The following is an 18786-nucleotide window of genomic DNA, read 5'->3' as shown; positions in this document are numbered from 1 at the left end:
AATAATATGTGGTTGTTGGACGTGCTGGTGTTGCTGTCGGTCTAGCGTTACAGTGGGAATCACTGTCGTTACGCCGTGGTACTTTGCACTAATTGAAAACAAGTGGACGTAAAGAAGCAAAACTCGAGGCGAAAGGCATCCAGGCACCCTACACAACTCGACGCAGCAAGCCACTGCAATACCGCGAGTGAATGCTGAAGGTTTCGAATGTGTTTGGAAACTGTCGTGTAGCACCGCGGGAGCCCGTTGAGTCCGGATGTCATTTCGAAATCAAGAATGTCAATCGACTCGAATGTCATTGGAAGATACTCATGTAGCACTGTAATTCGTTTACAGGAAAGGAAAGGCGCAGCATCTGTCCCTCATGGAAGACAAGAAGCGCCACCTGGCGGAGTTGGAGCGCACTCCTTCCCTATTGGTTCTCATAGCTGATGGCTGATGGGTGATGTCCCCGTAATTGAGTGACTTAACTATTTTAGTTTTTGGTATTTTTAAATTTCGCGCCAATAGCAGTATTTGTCATTGCAGAATCCCGCTATCATCCTCGCGGTAAACAAGCGGAATTATGCGGAGCGTTTCACGACCCGGGGCGTGGCACAGCGGCCAGGCGCTCGGCTTGGGATCGCAGCAATGGATGTTCGATTCCCGGATGGAGACCAATTTGTTTTTTAATGAGGAGGAGTCGACACCTCTTAAGGGTTGCTAGGCAACGCCGGCAGAGCTTGGCGAGGAGGCTGCGCAACTAGCATTGGCTGTGACATCAAGGCATGCGGCGCGCGGCATACTGATACGCGAAGCTCAGCTCCGACCATCCTAGTGAAGCTTTTCGCTTCAATACATCTTTGGGCGCTGGAGCCTCATGAGCTACAAGCTGATCATGTGTGCTACAAAAGGGTTCTTTACTAACCTAAGCAATACGCGATGCCACATTTGCGGGGTACTTCTGAGATAAAGGACTTTAAAAAGAATGCGTAGATTCAATTCCGGTGCTCACAAACAGAACGGCGGTGCGTTTGTATGACATTTCTTATGTTGAAATGGGTGTGCGCATGTACGCATGAATACTACTAAATAAATATAGATATAACTTCGCGATTTCATCACGTCCAGTAGTTAGGCAAAAGCATCAGTTATACGAAGATTGCAATAGCGCTTCGCTGGGCGCTTTTGAAGCTAAACCGAGCGTGAATGTCATTTACTACCTTGAGGTTCTAAGGATCCTGCCTGAACCGGTAGCACAGAAGGCCACGGCACTCAATTTTCTGTCCAGCATTTTTACCGCCGTGTGTCTATAGCACTATTCCCAATATATGATTTCGCATTCTTGGCTATTCATGCTGTTCTACTGTCTTTGTAGGTTGATGGAAGTTGAACAATTAAGCATAGAAAGAGCATTCATTCAAGCGGAGAGCCAACCACGTCAATTTATTATGCGTATTTTGTTGGCGATTAAAAATCCTTTTTTTACGCACACATATTCAAATCTCTATTGCCTGATGCTAAATGTCAGACTAATTTTGCTTTTACTTCCCGAATTGATCTTGCATATGGCGTGACGGTACCGCGTTAATGGCTCACGCCTGCAGCAATATTTGCCCACCTAGAGTACCTTATCAATACATTTTACCTGTGCTGTGTTATTGATATCCACTACATTATTTTCGAATGCCAGCACATTTTTTGAAATACCAGAGAGACTTGTATAAGCCCCCTTGTGTACCTCTTTCTAAACATTTTCTCAGCAATTGAGGTTGTAAATGTGCAATTACCCAGGCAGCACAAGAGCCCGGACCAATATTGTCAGTGAGTTGGCAGAGATCAGCCCTATGTAGGCCCAGCGCTGCCATCTTATGGCTGGTATTGGTTGTGCCACTCTATACCACATCCAACACTAGCCCTGAGGATTCCATTGGTAACCAATATTGTTCGTACCTATTTATAATGATAACAACATTGGCCCCTCATATTCGATGCCCTCACAATATCGGTGGTACCATTATACGAGGATGGCAAATGATGGGCCTGGATATCTGGCGTATCACCAGTGTTGGCGCTGCCATGAGATAAGGAAGGCTATAACGGACAGCATTAGCTGTCAGTCCACTGATGTTGGCCAATATTCGAGATATGCTGGACAATAATGTGAGCTCTTTTACAATGGACGCCATTGTCAGATATACACTGGCATACCGCACAGATCAACAGCATTGGCATTGCCCTTTCATAATGATGGCTATATCGAACAGCGTTAGCCATTACTCCACTGATGTTGGCTAATCTATGGCATATGCTGGACAATACTGTCAGTTCTGTTACCATGTCACGCCAGATGCATTGGCATACACTTTAGTCAACATTTTCTTGTCTATTTCACCTACTGGTCAATATTAGATGCAAATTAGCATGTGGCCGGAAATATTTCGTGGGAAACTTAGCGTGCCTTTACGGTTGGCAGGCTCATTTAATACTTGGAGTTGTTAACTGTGCTGTTATAATCGATGTTTTCAAGTTACCTTTGCATTTTAAATACCTCGGAAATCTTGTGTCTAAATAGTTATAGTTCCGCGGCGCTGGTTTCCGTCGTGTTTGCTTTAATCCCACCTAGCTGTTGTTGATGTTGCTTGAGATTACACCATGTTCTTTTACACTAGATCATCATTGACTTAAGCTGGCACTGTAATCAATCCGCATGTATACTGTGACGAATTTGGATGAGACCGACGATCGGTCAACGGCGTAAAATGTCAATTTTCTGGTCCGTCAGGGCGGCGGCGGCGGCGATATATAGCTCCACGCCGACCGGGAGATTACAAAGAATCAAAACGACATGTCATATATCGTGCATAGGCAATGGTTGCTATTTTTTGTCTTCTATTCGGCAATGGTCTAGGTTCTTCCATGGCTTCTCCCGTGGCGATTGCTGCTGCTCTGGGTGAAGAGAATTCCAAACGTTTTAGCAAATTTCTTTGCCCCCGAGTGTATTAGTTTTAACAACAGTGGCTACAAACAGACGATTACCGCAGGACACGCATGCAGTGCGATGCAAAAAAATGAGCGATAAGCGTCGGCCTATTAAGGCTCTTACGTGACTCAGATCGACAATGGCGAGCGCGCTTCCATCGAACTACACTTTAAAAATACACTAGGCCATTTAAGCTATACGAATACGAAGCGTCGCAGCACATACTTTCGCTTAAACGATTTAACAATGGTGATCTAAATTAAAGCTGGGTTATTGAGCGGTAAATTAAACGTCGGCCCGCACATGCATGGACGTTCCCAATATGGCAAATCGTATCGACGCTTCCTGCTTCATTGTCGCTCTAAGAAGTGAAGTATTTGAACAAACATAGAGAGAAAACATGCACTTACAATCAAAGTATGAATAATATTAAGGTTATGCTGAAACAAATGCTGGGTTACAGTTTCACTTTTTTTCATCGCACTCGTTCGCACATTTGTTTTTTCTCAAGCGTCCGCCCTTGTTGAGGACACACCGCGCACTTCTGTTCCAGTCCACTGATGGCACTCACTCGCGCCGAAATATGAACGCTTTGTTCGCTGCTTGCTAGGTGCATTGAAAGCATCACAAAGGAAGAAAAACATGGCACGGCGCCAGCAACAGCGGCGCCGACTTGCCCGAATGGATGCGCTCGGCAAGTGGGGTTGTCGGGTTACACGCTGCGCGATGCAATCCAAAACGCAGGCCGTGACGCTCCACGTGTGGTTCAAGGTGCCCATGGCCGCCGCCCGGGCGGGAATTTACGACGCAATGCGTCAGCCGCTATACTTTAAGGCTCTATTTCTTTCATATACCTATTTAGCATACGCAGAGCTAGCGTAACTTACGTCTTAGGCTTTGCAAGAGTAGACCATCGCATACGTGTATAATTAAAAGTACGACTGCAATGACCATGGCACATTAATCACTGATGGAATGTCGCACACATACGGTACTGGTAAATGCTCTATAATTATCCTGAAACACTCATTCGGCAAACGAGTGCGCCAGCTATTTGCTATACCAGCCGCGAATATTCAATTCACTGCAGTGGCAAACATGATCGCAGAGCCAGCTAGAGTCACCCGCGGCACGGCGCCGGGCCGGCTTCCACATTTCACAAGAACTTGAAACGCGAAATATATCCGCGTGGGGCTTTGTCACACTGAATTTCATAGAAAACCAAAATAGTTTTGTGTAGCAGCCAGTATACAAGAACGGCAGCTCAGCTGAACATTTGATTCGACGCCAAGCAAGTGCATTGATAGCATAATTTTTGAATTTCTGGATTATTTTTTTTTACAAGTGCGAAAAAAAGAAGTCTGTAACGTTTTCCGCTTTTATTAACACCTCCAAATTCGCGATTCCGTCGTCGTTCACTGCAATACAATGCTTGCGCTACATATGCCAAGAAGGAATAACTGTAGAGTTCAAAAACTAAATAAAGCAGTCATTGTGTTACAATTAAGCTTAATTCGGTATCAAAGCTTATTTATTCTCTAACTACCTCCGTGGTGGAACAGTTACAGGCGTGCGCGGGGAAGGTATCTTTTTTTTACAAATATTGTGTATGGAGAGAAGATGCCCACATGTAAACTGACTTGTTCGCATTATAACGAAAAAAAAATGGGAAAAACAAAGACTGGAAACACAAATAAAATACGAAAAGGTATAATGGGTATATTAACAACTGGATTACAATGACAGATCTTTGTTTCGCGCACGCTCGCTCGCACAGTTTTCCACCGCCGGCTCTCCGTGCTGTCGCACCGCTCAATCCCGTCCTCGCGCACTTCGCGCTCGTGTGGTTCCCCGGATCGCACTCTCTCACCGCATGCGATGCGAGAAAGGTCCGAAGTTGCATGCGCGCGTCGAAATCCACGCAGGCGCGCCAAAGCGGTGGACGGGTCGACGCACCACTCAGGGTCCAAGGGGCGGACGGCCGCCGCCCAGCGCAAGGAATTGAGCAGTAATAAAAACACGAACGCTAACAGACTGGAGACTTCTTTCAAGCATTTCCGGGCTCTCATAACAGGTTCCATAGAGAAATGTGCTTTTACCGCATTTTCTTGGCCAATAAAATATACGCAAGAAACTGAACTGTGAGAAAGAAACAAGCGCCTAATGAATCGGGCCAACAAACGACTAATCTAACAGATAGAATGATGCTGACGGTGCGGATATATGAGAATAAATGTAAGCATCGTATCCAACTAGCTTATAAAGAAGTTGCGAGTCGTGGTACTGAGAAGCTTATCAAGCTGAAGTTCCCTGTACCCATCTCGCCCTGGAGCTTCGCAGCAGAACGTTGACTACCCCGCACCTCCACCAAGTGAAATGTGGATTTAATAATCGATTGGAACGTCTAGCGCTGGCAGTAATTCGGGCACAGCAGGATCGAATACCAGCCGCAGGGCACAACCTCAGCACGAGCGAGATGGGCGCCGGAGACCAGCGATCGTGATGGCGATGCCGCAGCGTTGTTTCTTCTTCATCTTCTTTACACTTAGCTCAATAATTTTCAACAAACTTGCTTCAAATCCTCATTTCAGAGTGATTGAAATATTCCACTCGATTGAGCCCTATTGTATGAAAGCCTTTTCGTTGGTATGCTAAAAGTGAGCAAATTATTCGTAGTAGAACACAGCATTCACAAAATAAAACTTGAACAGGTTTAAGTCGACGTTCGGTGGCACCGCGCACGGAAAATGCTTCTTTCTTAAAGAAATATTCCACGTAAGTTTTCAAATTTTTTCATTCAGATTTCATAAAGCGTTTATGTATATTGGAGCAAAATATTAGCCTCTTAGATTGAGCATTTTTTAAATTACAAGCGTTGTCTTACATTTTATTGCTGCAGGCTGCGTAAGCCATGTGCTAGGGAGATTTGTCTTCTTTTAGCATATTTCTTACGTTGTTAACTTTTCAAAAGTGGTTCTCAAGTGTGTGCGACTTGATGCCGATCAATTTGCGGCTTATTTCAAGTTAAACCGTTACTGTTTTGCAGAGTACTGATTTATAAAGTAAACATATATTCACAGCGTTACAGTGGCTGGAACGGCGTATAGCCGTTGCGTGGCTCGGACGCTCGGGTTCCCTCCGGTGACTTCGGGCGGAGTCGGCGGAGTCCGGGCAAAAGCATATTTTGTCGTGTCTGGTGCGATAAAACGCTAACCGCATGAGTCGCACGGCAGCACGATACGCAGTGCGCTGAGGACCGCTAAAGCATTGCCGCTCGGCGCGGTCGCCCAGGTTCTGGGTTTCTAGAAAATCGCTCATGATGCTAGAACCAGCTCGCGAGGCAGCCAATCGCAAAAGGCTTTGGGGTACTCACCTTCATTTTTGTTGTTTTTTTTTTTCATTCAAAGTTTGTTTCCCTAGTCCGGTATGAGCGAAAATCCTGCAGACGCTCATTTCGTCTGATCCGTGAATGTATGAGCGCATCGAGACGGTTTAGTAAAAGCTTGGTAGGGTAGTATTGCAAAACAAAAAAGGCTAGTGTGGCTAGATATTGCTAATCTTCGAAAGTTGCAGAAAAACGCCACTGCTTTAAATCATGTCTGCATCGCAGTATAGTAGCGCGCCGCTGCGCTGGGACCATTTTTTTTGGGGAGGGGGGGGGGGGGCGCTCGACGCTTTTCAAGAAATTTCATCAGTGTTGCTGTTTAGTGCAAGAAACTGGATATAGCGTAACTATACTCATTTACCAAACGAAGAGGCGGCGCTAATAAAGCAAGGCTGAAAAAGCGTCTCTGTCTCTGAGGTCCTTCGCTCTGTGCGATGTGCACCAGCGACAGGCGTTGGCGCCGTCGTCGCGCGATGCATCGCCAGGGATTGTTGCCTATTATTTTATTTCTGTATCGTTGCTTCAGCTGCAATAGATCACTTGCAAAACCTACACGTCAGCTTCCCGGTGCGGCAGACATTCCTGCACAATGGCGGCATAGACTTTAGGGTAATAGTTGGGTACAGCGCTAGCACATCGCCTGACGGGTAGGGTAATTCCCGCACCTCTTGCCTATTCGTCACAGTATTATTCGCATGCGCATTGTCGCCCCACTATTCCCCTCTCCGGTTAATGTCCCTTTTCTAAATTTTCTTCACCCCTAGGTTAACAGTGCTCCCCCCTTTATTCCAGTGTTAAGAATGCCCGCAAACATTTCTCTGACAATGGCCTGTGCGTAGGTAACTGTATCCCAAGCAGCGTGAACTGTGGTAGATGCATGTACTGCACCTATTATCCCTGAATCAGGTTCTGTCGCCACTGTGCACGAATTCCTGCCTCACAGGGAAGTCGACTTATAGGTTTTGCAACTGGTCTGTTATAGCATGTCCAGCAGGGGCGGAGCCTTAAGTGTGAGCGCTGGGTGGACTCAGGCAATTTCAGTTCCAGGCCGGGTTCGGGTTTGTAGCATGAGGCCCGGCTCGGGCTCAAAATTTATGCCCGTGCACACCTCTAGTGGCGTCGGTTGTGTAGCACACGTTTGGCGCCCGTGCATGCTTTTAATTTTGTTCTTCGCACCATGACACTTTGCTCCAGCATCAAGACTACATGAAACGTCAGTATGCATTTTCCGGTCGTTATGCAAACTGATCGCCCCACCGCCCTGGCACAGCTATGTTATACCATGTGTAACATAGACTTGCAATTAGTCCATTTTTTGAGACACCTTTCAATTGAAATTATAGATTAACTAAACAGAGAAGAGCCGTGGTATGCTGTTATCATGATTTAGAGGCATCAATTAAAGGAGATTTTGTTTCCTTGCATTTAGGGCTCATTTCTCTATAACGCCCGCAGTCCAGCTGCTCCACTTGTATCATCGCACTGCTTTTGCACAAGCAATTATCTGCCATCAAAGGGGTACTGCCTGAATGTGAGGCAAATAACATCGTCAACATTTTGGTGCTGCAAAACCTGTCAACAACTGTGGGAGCCTTGCCATGAAACATGCTGCGTGTAAGGAAACATTGCCTCGGTAGGTATGACACATTGCCTTTGTTTTGCATTATATAAAGGCTTTAAATGCTCTGCTGGCTTTTTGCTATATGATTGCATGCTATATGACTTTTTCAGGCTTTTTAGCTCAAGACTTCCTTGTTCAGAAGTCTTGCCCACGGTATGCAGAAAATAATATCCTTAATGTCCCTGGCAGTGCTTTAATAGCTGGTGCTATATTTCGTTGCTTTATTTCAACAGTATGTGACTATTTCAAGTGGAGGCATGATTGAGTGAACCTGTGGTGTAATAGCACAATAACAGACATAGCTTGTTGAACTGACGAAGTAGTTGTCATTTGCGTAACACGGGAGTGCAGGTGCTTTAAGTGATGGAATATTTAGCATACTTGATTATGCTCGCATTACAAGAATTCGCAGGAAGCCTGTATTGAGGTTGCAGAGAAGAAAGCCATTCAGTGTTGCTCAGGCTATTTGCCTTCCACTCTCCCTTCATTACTGCTGCCTGCACTGTATGTATTTGTTCATACAGACATGCAGTTACTGACTGCTTGTACATTTCTGGTTGCCTACACTGGCTTCAGATATGTAGATGTAATATTACTTTGATCTGAACCAGGCTATTTACTTTGCTCAAAGCGACAATTATAAATAATTCTCTCCCCAAGCCATTGAGATTCGCCATTAGCTCCCAACTCGCTTTATTCGCAGCTGCAATGAATTTATTCTGTAACCCTAGAGCAAGACATTTGCAGAAAAATCACCATGAAATACTCGTTCAAATTTTGTAAATTTTCGAAAACCTTCTATTTGTTTTTGCATATGCTTCTGTGTTCGGAAAACAGAGCAGACTTGCTTACAGTGCAGGAGGCGTGGGCTGGAAAACAAAAGGAAATTATTAGTGCAGCTGCTCATTCAGGCGTGCATTCCTTGTGCATTTATTGCTTTTATATATGTGCACCTTTGCCTGCATGCTTGCCAGGGCTTTCCCCATAATAGGTGGCAGTGATGTTGCCACCTACCTCTCAAGGGGACTGCTCTTTTCCAACTACCTGCCCACAACCAACTCACCTCCTGGGCTTCAAATTTGTCATACTCAAGGCCGATTTTCTGTGTTTGATGTTACCAGTGACGCCATTTAAGATACGCAGTGTGCATCACTGGTCCATTAGTTTCATTTCGGGATGTTGTCACTCCTTATATTCCTTACTCATATTTCTTTTTCTACATCCCCTTGCAACTGCTAAACGAAATAAGACGTGTAAAACTGACAAACTCGCGCAGTCTCTGAATGCTATGTCAACAACAAAAAAGCTTTTGCATGTCTTAATATAAGTAGAAATGATCCCCCTATTTTTTTTTATTGTCATGTCTAGTCAAACGGTTTAGTGAACTGCCACATGACCAAGCAAACTGCAACTGTAAGTGCACTGAGGAGTCATGCGTTAGAGCAAGCATATGGATCTTGTTTTGCTTACCTGCTTAACTCTAAATATCCTCCTTTGTCAGAAAAGATATTTTTTTAGAAAACTGGATGAGCCAGAAGAAATCAGATTGGATTATTAGCAGCATTGTTACTTGTTGCACGTGCGTTCCACCCCTGTATACGTGACCTCGGCAGCATTGGGTCAAGTACGTCTGTCGAGTGAAAAATCAGTTGTGGGTTCATGTATACACAGTCGGGTCGAGTAAAATAGGCGGCGGAGCGGGTCGCGTTAACTCGCTTGCAGGGGGTAGGTTAATTCGCTTGACCCGCTTATCTAAAGGCATGTAGACGCTGTCCAGTCAGGGAGTCTAGTTATGGGGAACTCTGGGATATGAAAAAGCCTCTGGAGCGGCGACGAGCGTCACTCGAAATGAATGCTTTTTAGCGCTCATCAACGATAAAAAATAATCGAAGCTCTCGATAGTAAAAGGTAATGGGATAAAATACGAGTAAGAACTTGCACAATAACTTTGAATCTCGATGCTACGTTCTGCTACGATACTTACTCACTACAAAGCGAGTTCATGTAGACATCAGCCGGGTCGAGAATGACGACCTCGCTTACTCAACCTCGCTTACTGAATCAACCCGGTGCTGTCGAGTCCATGTACACAGGGGTGAACTCTCAGTTCGTGTATTGCACATTAAATTTGAGCAATATTGGTGTTTTTTTTTTGCGTATACGCTGTTTCGCTGTTTTGTTCTGCAAACAGTACTATTTCTCCACACACAATCTTATTTTTAATTTGAGTACAAACTATTGTCAATTTTTGAAAAAAAAAATCATTTGTGAGACTGTTAAGAAATTTTTATTTTGAAATATATTCACAAAATTTCAACATTTTATAGATACTAAAATATAAAATTTGTGCGAAACAACTTTTCAGCTCAGGATTGAACTGGTTTTTCAAGGAACTTGTGATAGGGTGAAAGTGAGAGATGCTAGATGTATCGTTTCTTTATGATCCCATAGTCACATCAAGCATAGTATTTTAAGGTGTGCTTAAGGAATGAAAATAATAATTGGCCTCAGATATTCAGGCAGATTACTATTCTCTATACCAACAACTACTATGAATTGGTTTGAAGAAATCAGATGCCCGAGCACCACACCTGGTACCTGGACATAAAATCACCCATGTATGCCAAACTGAATATAATCTTGTACGTGGAAGGTTGCCAATTGTATGGCCATATGATTAGCTGTGATGAGGGAAAATGCATACCTCGTAGGCTGCTAGCAGATAAGAAAGTACGATATCATTGTACTCAGATCTAGCATAACATTTTCCTGCCTATGCAAAGTAAATTTCTAGTACTTGCTCAATTGCTCATTGCAGGCTGACTGTAATAGTTTTAGCTGAACAAGCATGCACTGTATGATTACTAGAACTTCTTGTTGGGCTTGTTCATGTTTATTTATTATAAACTGAAGGCGCCAAAACAATGCACGCACACAAGAAAAGAACGGGACAGAGTGCCACTCACAACAGATTTATTTTGCAGAACAAGTACATATATATCTCACTGCCGGCATATGCGCAAGGAACACATTCAGCTACACCACATTCAGCATCATGTAGTTTAGGATAAGCTATGTTCAAGAAATGCTTTCGCAAAGAAAGAGGCTGTGGTATGAGGCATGGGCTTCTTGAACATATCTTAAACTAGATGATGCTGAATTGGTTCCTTGCGCATATGCCGGCAGTGAGATATATATGTAGTTTATTCTGTACAATAAATCAGTTGTGAATGGCTCTCTGTCCCGTTCTTCTTTTCTTATTTGTGTGCATGTTGTTCTGGTGTCTTTAATTTATAATGAGCACTGTATGAAAACTATTCCTTGCTACATTACAAGTAAGGCAATTGTTTATAGTAGAATGCAGCAAGCAATAAAGCTGTGAAACCTAAAAAGCTGGAACTTGAAATGGTACGGTTATATTGAGAATATTATATGCCTACACAGCCTTGAGAATATCTGCGATGTACACATCTCCCTCAGTTAGCTTAAAGATAGCTTGATGGATTCTTGTCAGGGCAATTATTTATTTATTCTGGCCGCAGTAATGTATGCGTGCCTGTAACTGGTGTACTGCAGAAAAATATTCCTTAATCTGTTCTTTAATATCCAGTTTTGCATGCTTAGTAATCCATATTGTCTATTGCAGGAATGTTTAAGAATTGTTTAAAAATTGAATGTTCTGGAGCCTGAACCGTCATATTTTCAGCAACTGTAATTCTATATGAACACTAAGCATCCACCTGCAGTTATCGGACTGCCGGAAGCAGGTTTTTCCTTTCAAATATCTCTCTTTTGTATCTGGAATGGATATTAATTTGCATATATGTTTATTATCTCTACGTCATAAGATGCTGCATGCCCTTGTAGGCCCGGAAACCTGTCGCAAAGTGCTATAAAAGAAGAATGTGTGGCAATAGGCCTTCAATACATACAGTAGAACCCCTCTATAGTAAAGCCACTGAGGCCAGCGAAAATGTTTACTATATCACGGTCTTTACTGTATCAGTCGTCTGTGATGGCATGGTCCTGAAAATTCTGTCTAGTAGTTAAATAGGCACTTACTGAACACGTCTTGTTGCTTAAAGAAAAAAAAAAACCTAAATACCTTCCATCTCATTTTTATCACATCTTTGTGCGATTTTTTCATTATACAATTTCTCTACATCTTGTGGAAGTACCTCTGAAGCATGAAGACGTGATTACGAATGCAACCAAGTTCGATCTCATGTAAAAACTAAAGCCTTGCATGAACATGGTGTCCCTTTTTGGTCTTTCTGTCTTTTAAAAGGCAATAAATGATAAATTCGCATGGCACTCAACTGCTGTAAGATCTTACTTGCTGCGCCTCCACTTTCTGCCATCACTGCCTCATCATTTGTACTGCACATTGCAGTGAATGTTGACCCATTTCTTTTACTTCCCTATTTCTTGCTGCACTTTTACTCCTTTACTTTCTGAATGAAACACGCCGCCTCCTTGCTACGTTTGTAGACAACTTTACTTTTTTCTTCTTCGCGCTGCGCGCTTTCCCTCACGGCTCCAAGGCTTCTGTAAAGTAGGCTTCTTCTGACTGCTGCTACGGCTAGTAGTAAAGCCACCTAAACGAACACTCGGGATTATTGTTCTGTTTTCAAATACAAAAATCTTGGCCTCGCGACTCTAGGTTGTGCGCGGGAGTCGTCGCCATGGCCAGAAGCGCTTTAACCGATTTTTACCAAAACCATCTTTACTGTAAAGGGGGGAAATGTACAGTTGCCTATGGAAGATGAACTGGGACTTCAGTTTCACTTTACTATATCAGAGGTTTTACTGTAGCGGGGTTCTGTATTTTGCACTCAATCGTATAGATCACCCAGACTTCAAATATTTGTTTGGATAAGTGTTGAAGAGGTGAGTTTAGATATTATGGTGATATATGCTTCTCTTCTGTGCAGATGTCATTTGTAAGACCCACGGGCCAATCTCCTTAACAAATTTTTCCTGAATGGTTGTTTCCTGCGTTGCGCCCAGCTTACTACCTGGACCATGCGCTTCCCCCACCCCCTCAACCTCGTCGCTTGATCCATCGACTCTTCAATGCCAACTATCATGCTCAACACAGTCCACTGCCATTTTCCATCCATGGTGGACACCGCCCTGGAATGCACCCATGCTCAGCCTCCTATTCCTGCAACACCTCTCCCACTACAAAGCTATAGTGCATCAACCCTGCTCAACATCTCCAGCCCCTTCCATCATGACCAATGCACACTGCACCCCATCACTTCTACCTGCACTACCTGATCATGTGCTGCTTAGTGCTCTGTTTCCAATTACACCAACTAGCCTCTCCCATATTAATCCTGTACCCAATGCCTCCTGCACTGCATTTTCGCCCTCAGATGTCCTTGTGGCATGTACATGTATATGAGCTCTCAATAAAATGTTTTCGGAAAATATTTTGCTTGCCTCATTTAATTGCATGGTTTTTATGGCTCCTTAGGGAGATGACATGCAAGGTGGTATTGGAAAATGACTGCATAAGAAAACCACAATTGTCAGAGTGACAGTTAAGCAAATGGCAGCAGTAAGGGCAAGGGTGGAATAACTGCATGGCTAAAGGTGGCTTAACAGTGGCAGTGCCAATGCCACGTGTGCCGATGAATTCTTGTTGCATGCCAATAAATACCAATATTCGATACTAGGGGCACGGCCGGTTTATTGCCAATATCACCTGTGCCAATGAATACTAGTGGCATGCCAATACGTGAGACTAGGGGCACGGCCAGCTGATAGCCTCTGTTGGCAGTGCCAAGACGGGTGCAATGTTGGCATATAAGCGGGACCAATATATAAAAATGTAGTATTTCTCAAAAAACTAGTGCTACGCCAATGTTCGTACCTTTTGTCGACGTTGGGCCGGGGTTGGTGCGATGCTGGTGTGCTGCCTGGGTACTCCCTCAAGCAACGACCTTTCACACATTATAATGGTCTCAAAACACAACGAAAAAGTATTAAACCTTTTTGGATTTTGATCCTAGACTGAATGAGCTGAAATGAGAAAGTTGGTCATGTGCTGCACCATTATTTCCAACAAATCCTGACAACGGGTCTTTAATGTAGTGCACTGCAACCATAGGCAGTATTGGCAGCATAAACAAAATATTGACATCCCCGTCACGGTAGAGCAGTGGCTAGGGCACTCGACTACTGTGCCTAATAACGCGGGATCGAACCCTAGCCGCGACAGCCGTTTTTCGATAGAGGCGGAAAGCAAAGCTCCTGTGTGCGATGTAGGTGCACATTCGGACCTCAGGTGGTCGAAAGTTTCTTAGCCCTTGACTGTCCGATTTGATTTAGAACGTTAAACCCCATAAACGAAACCAAACACTGACATTCAAAAAAATTTCGTATCGTAAGAGAGGACGAGCCCCGCCGGGGTGGTGCAGTGGTAAGACGCCCGACTACTCTGCCGCAGTAAACGGGTTCGAGCCCGGCCTCAGTGGCTGCATTTCGATGGAGGCGAAACGAAGCGGCGTCAGAGTGCTGTGCGATGTCAGCGCACGTATACAATCCCCAGGTGATCGGAATTACTCCGTAGTCCTCCACTACGGCTCCTCTGTCTCTCTATCCACTTTCACTCCCGCCTTCCTCCCTTCCCTTATGGCACGGTTCAGGTGTCCGCAGAAACAGATACTGCGCCTTTCTGTTCCTGTGAAGCAATTATTATTATTACTAAGAGGACGAACGCATATCAGGCTAGTAGAAAGCAGAAATGATGGTGTTACCTGCCCACCCGTCACAAAATCCAGAACTACAGCACAAACCTTTAGCACTTCAAAATTTTGATAGTCAGAATTGTTCTCAACTGATCAACAATTGATTATCGCAGACCTCTACAAATAGAAGCACTAATTGAGTGAGTAGTACCCGCTCTTACATCGCGAGCGATACACTGATATCAGTTTCTGCATCACGGAATAGGTGCGTATAGGTTAGCATTTGGTTATATCCGATAAAGACACTAAATGCGACAAGTGGGAAAACGTGATCAATATGAACCTTGTGTCTAAACAAAATTGAGTGAAGCAGAAGGAAACATTTTCAAATATTTAATACGACATTTGTTTCAACTCCCCGCTCTCTTAAGAGACACTGTTCTCCTAAACAATGTTTTCAGGTCAACTTTAAAGGTTAAAAAAAGACGTTATGCTGAGTTCCTGGTATTTGGAACTCTTTACGCTGTGCCCCACGAACAGCGAAAAATCAGCCTTCGTTTGAAGCATCAATCATTGATGTGCTGACGTGAGCTTAAACACAGCGCTGGTAAAGAGCAACAATTTCACATGAGGACTGTTTTCATCATAATGTAAGCGTGCACATGGAGAAAATGCATTGCCTCTTTTATTTTCAGCCCCTGCCATATATATCAGCCGCTGATCTGGAGCAAGTGAGATATGGAGCGTTGTTAATGCTGCAGAAATACGCCGTTTCTGAAGAAAATATTATTTGCTAGACTTTAACAATAGTGAAAGGACCTCAGCAGTGAACAATATTTCAAACTATACCTAGTCGTCCGTTCCACGCCCCTCTACCCCTCCTGTACAACGTGACGAGAAAAGGTAATAGGAAAACGTTTTTTCATCAAAAGAGACACGCGTCTTGAACTTTCATAATTTAATAAGTTTCGCCTATATTAACACTTTAAATATTGATTGCAAGCTTTTCACAGGCCTAATGGTCATGATGAGCGTCGGAGGGGCTCAAGTATGCTGTTCCACCTAGGTGTTACATTTGGTAGCTACAAGTGACGAATCCACAAAATAAAATATTCATTCGTAACAATGCAACAAGGCAGATGGGCCTGAGTATCGCGTCTTGTAGCATGTTCTTTCAGCAGTCATGTGAGGATGAGTTCCCAGCGCGAGGTCTGATGAGTCGTTGAAGGGCCTTCGAGTGAACTCAAAAGTGGGGGCAGAGTCCTCTACTCCGGCCCCCACTCCATGTGGAGAGCAGTGAAAGCGGCATTACAATTCACACGGCTGGACTACCAGACATATGTTCTAAACTGAACACATAGTCGCCCGACGGCGCGTAAAACCTATCTTTATTGCGCTCAGCCCCGCCGGGGTGGCGCAGTGGTAAGACGCCCGACTACTGTGCCGGAGTTCCCGGGTTCGAACCCGACCTCGGCGGCGGCGTTTCGATGGAGGCGAAACGAAGTGGCGTCCGTGTGCTGTGCGATGTCAGCGCACGTTAAAGATCCCCAGGTTGTCGAAATTACTCCGCAGCCCTCCACTATGGCTCCTCTTTCTCTCTTTCCACTTTCACCCCCATCTTCCTTCCTTCCCTTACGGCGCGGTTGCAGTGTCCGCAGAAAGCAGACAGTTAGCGCGCCTTTCCCAGGCAGCACATTTCATCGGCCCAATAATGGGGATTGATTGGGGATTACTGGCCCACAAGTGGCCCAATGGTGCCATTGAGCTACCAATAATGTGCAGCCACGCTATACCATAATCATTATTGGCCCAGTGAACTTCACCCATTTCCGTTATTGGCATTCAACCGGGTAAGAGCGGTCAACAATGCCCATTCATATTGAACAGTTTGCCATTATTGTATACACAATGAGGCAGCCTGGTCATTATTGGCCAACGAGCTGCAATTGTTTGCCAATATCTTCCACACCATGGTATAACCTGGTAAATATTGTCCGGTCAATAACAACGACTTCTCAATATTGAATATATCTAGGCATACAGTGGTCAATAATGTCCAACCAACTTTGGCGGCTTCCTAACATTGTAATATCTTGGTTTCTAGTGGTCGATATTGTCAATGAGCCTTGATGGCAACCAGCATTGCACATACCATGGCATAGCTTGGCTAATATTGTCCGGCCGTTATGGTTGCGTCGTCAACATTGAATATATCTTGGCATACATTGGTCAATATTGCCCCACCAGCTTTTGGTGGCATCCTAACATTGTACATATCTTGTATTATAGCGGTGAATATTGCCTAATGAGGTCTGATGGCTGGCCAGCATTGTACATATAATCACATAAATAGGGTAATATTGTCCGGCCATTATGGTTGTCTTGTCAGCAATAAATAAATCATGGCATATATTGGTCAATAGTGACCCGCCTGTCATGGCGGCCTGCCAACAATGTATACATATGCAATATATTGTTCAATATTGTTCGATGGACTGTGATCGCTAGCCAGCATTGCACCCTAATGGCATAGGTTGGGCAATAATGTTCTGCCAATATGGATGGCTTGTCAACATTGCATATATCTTGACATAGATTGGTCAATATTGTCCCATCAGCTTTGATGGCATCCCAACATTGTATATATCATGGTTTCTAGTGGTCGATATTGTCTAACGAGCTTTGATGGCTGGCCACCTTTGCACATTTCAGGCTGCGGCGGCGCTAAAAAAACAGTAGAAGCAGCTCTGACCAACAGAGACATTTCTAATACTTGCATCTCAATATGACAGTGTGTTGGGGCTAATTTCGTCGCAACTAAATTTTTCGCTGTCCCGGACGTCAGTTTACATTCAACTGTAGAAGATATTTATATGCCATATGTAATTTGGGCCACCATATATATAATGTTTATTGGGATTAATGTATAGATTGTCCTAAAATTGTTTGAGCTGACCAGACAAAATGAACAGAAGTGCCCATCACGGAAAATGTAGAATATATTTTTCTGAGTATATTTTTCGTGATTTGCTAATTGTTGTGGATGACCTGCGATTATACTTGACAATTTTGGTAGAGAACTCTTTTAATTACGACTTTAGGCACGATTAATTGCTATGTAAAATTCTGCATATAATATCTTCGAGACAATTCCTGCAGACTAGAGGCCCGGATGTCGATCACGCGTGGACGTAGCTAACACAGATAGCGTTCCAAACTTTAGCCAAGTGTTGAAAAAATTCTGACAGCACGTGGAATCTACACTGCTGAAATTAGCGAAGGCGAGATTAATGCTACTGCATACGGTGCATTACGTATCATTATCGTTATCAACTAAACGCAGCGTCATTACCATTGATTCTGTCATCATTGTCATTTTCACTAATTGCAGCGTCATTCTCGTCGCTATCCTCACGGTAGACAATGAGAATTACGTATGGTGCTAGTTTCGCGATCCAGGGTTTAGCGCAGTTGATTAAAGCGTTAACTAGGCTAGGAATTCGATTCCCGGTGGAGACGATTTGTTTTTCTGATCTCGTCAAATCAGGATGATTGAAAGTGATTGACACATCAATGCACAGATCCGATGCACAGGTATATCCATGCACAGATCTCGAACACATCTCGCGCACAACTCTCGCGCACGGGATTTCGTTCCATGGGCTTATTTATACGCATACGAGTACAAGCATATGCGCGCGCTCGAGCACACATCTGATCTGACAAGCAAATGTTTAATAGATGCGTGTCCGCAAAAAAAATCCTGCGCAGTCAAGAAATGCAAGGTACTCAAATGCAAAGAACGCAACAGAACGTGTGTGTCGCTTGAACAAACACCAGGGGTTACGTTTGGATAGTAAACGCAGAAACGAACGAATATATCCGGTGAATCCACATCCTATAAACGTTTGTCCATGATTGGAAACACGCACGCGTAGCATAATTATTTCCGCCTTTTTTTTACGTGATGGAAAGAAACCCAACATGTTCAAGCTAAGCAGAGGTGGGAGAGATCGATCGCGCTAGCCAATCAAACACGCACTGCATGATTCGCCATTACCCTAGCTGTGTCCGGCATTCAGCATAAGCACCGACTATACCACGCCTCAGTACTAGCTGT

Source organism: Amblyomma maculatum, chromosome 2 (assembly GCF_055883805.1).
Source record: "Amblyomma maculatum isolate TAMU_Amacu chromosome 2, ASM5588380v1, whole genome shotgun sequence".
In the NCBI taxonomy this organism is placed as follows: domain Eukaryota; kingdom Metazoa; phylum Arthropoda; class Arachnida; order Ixodida; family Ixodidae; genus Amblyomma; species Amblyomma maculatum.
This window is presented reverse-complemented; position numbering follows the sequence as displayed.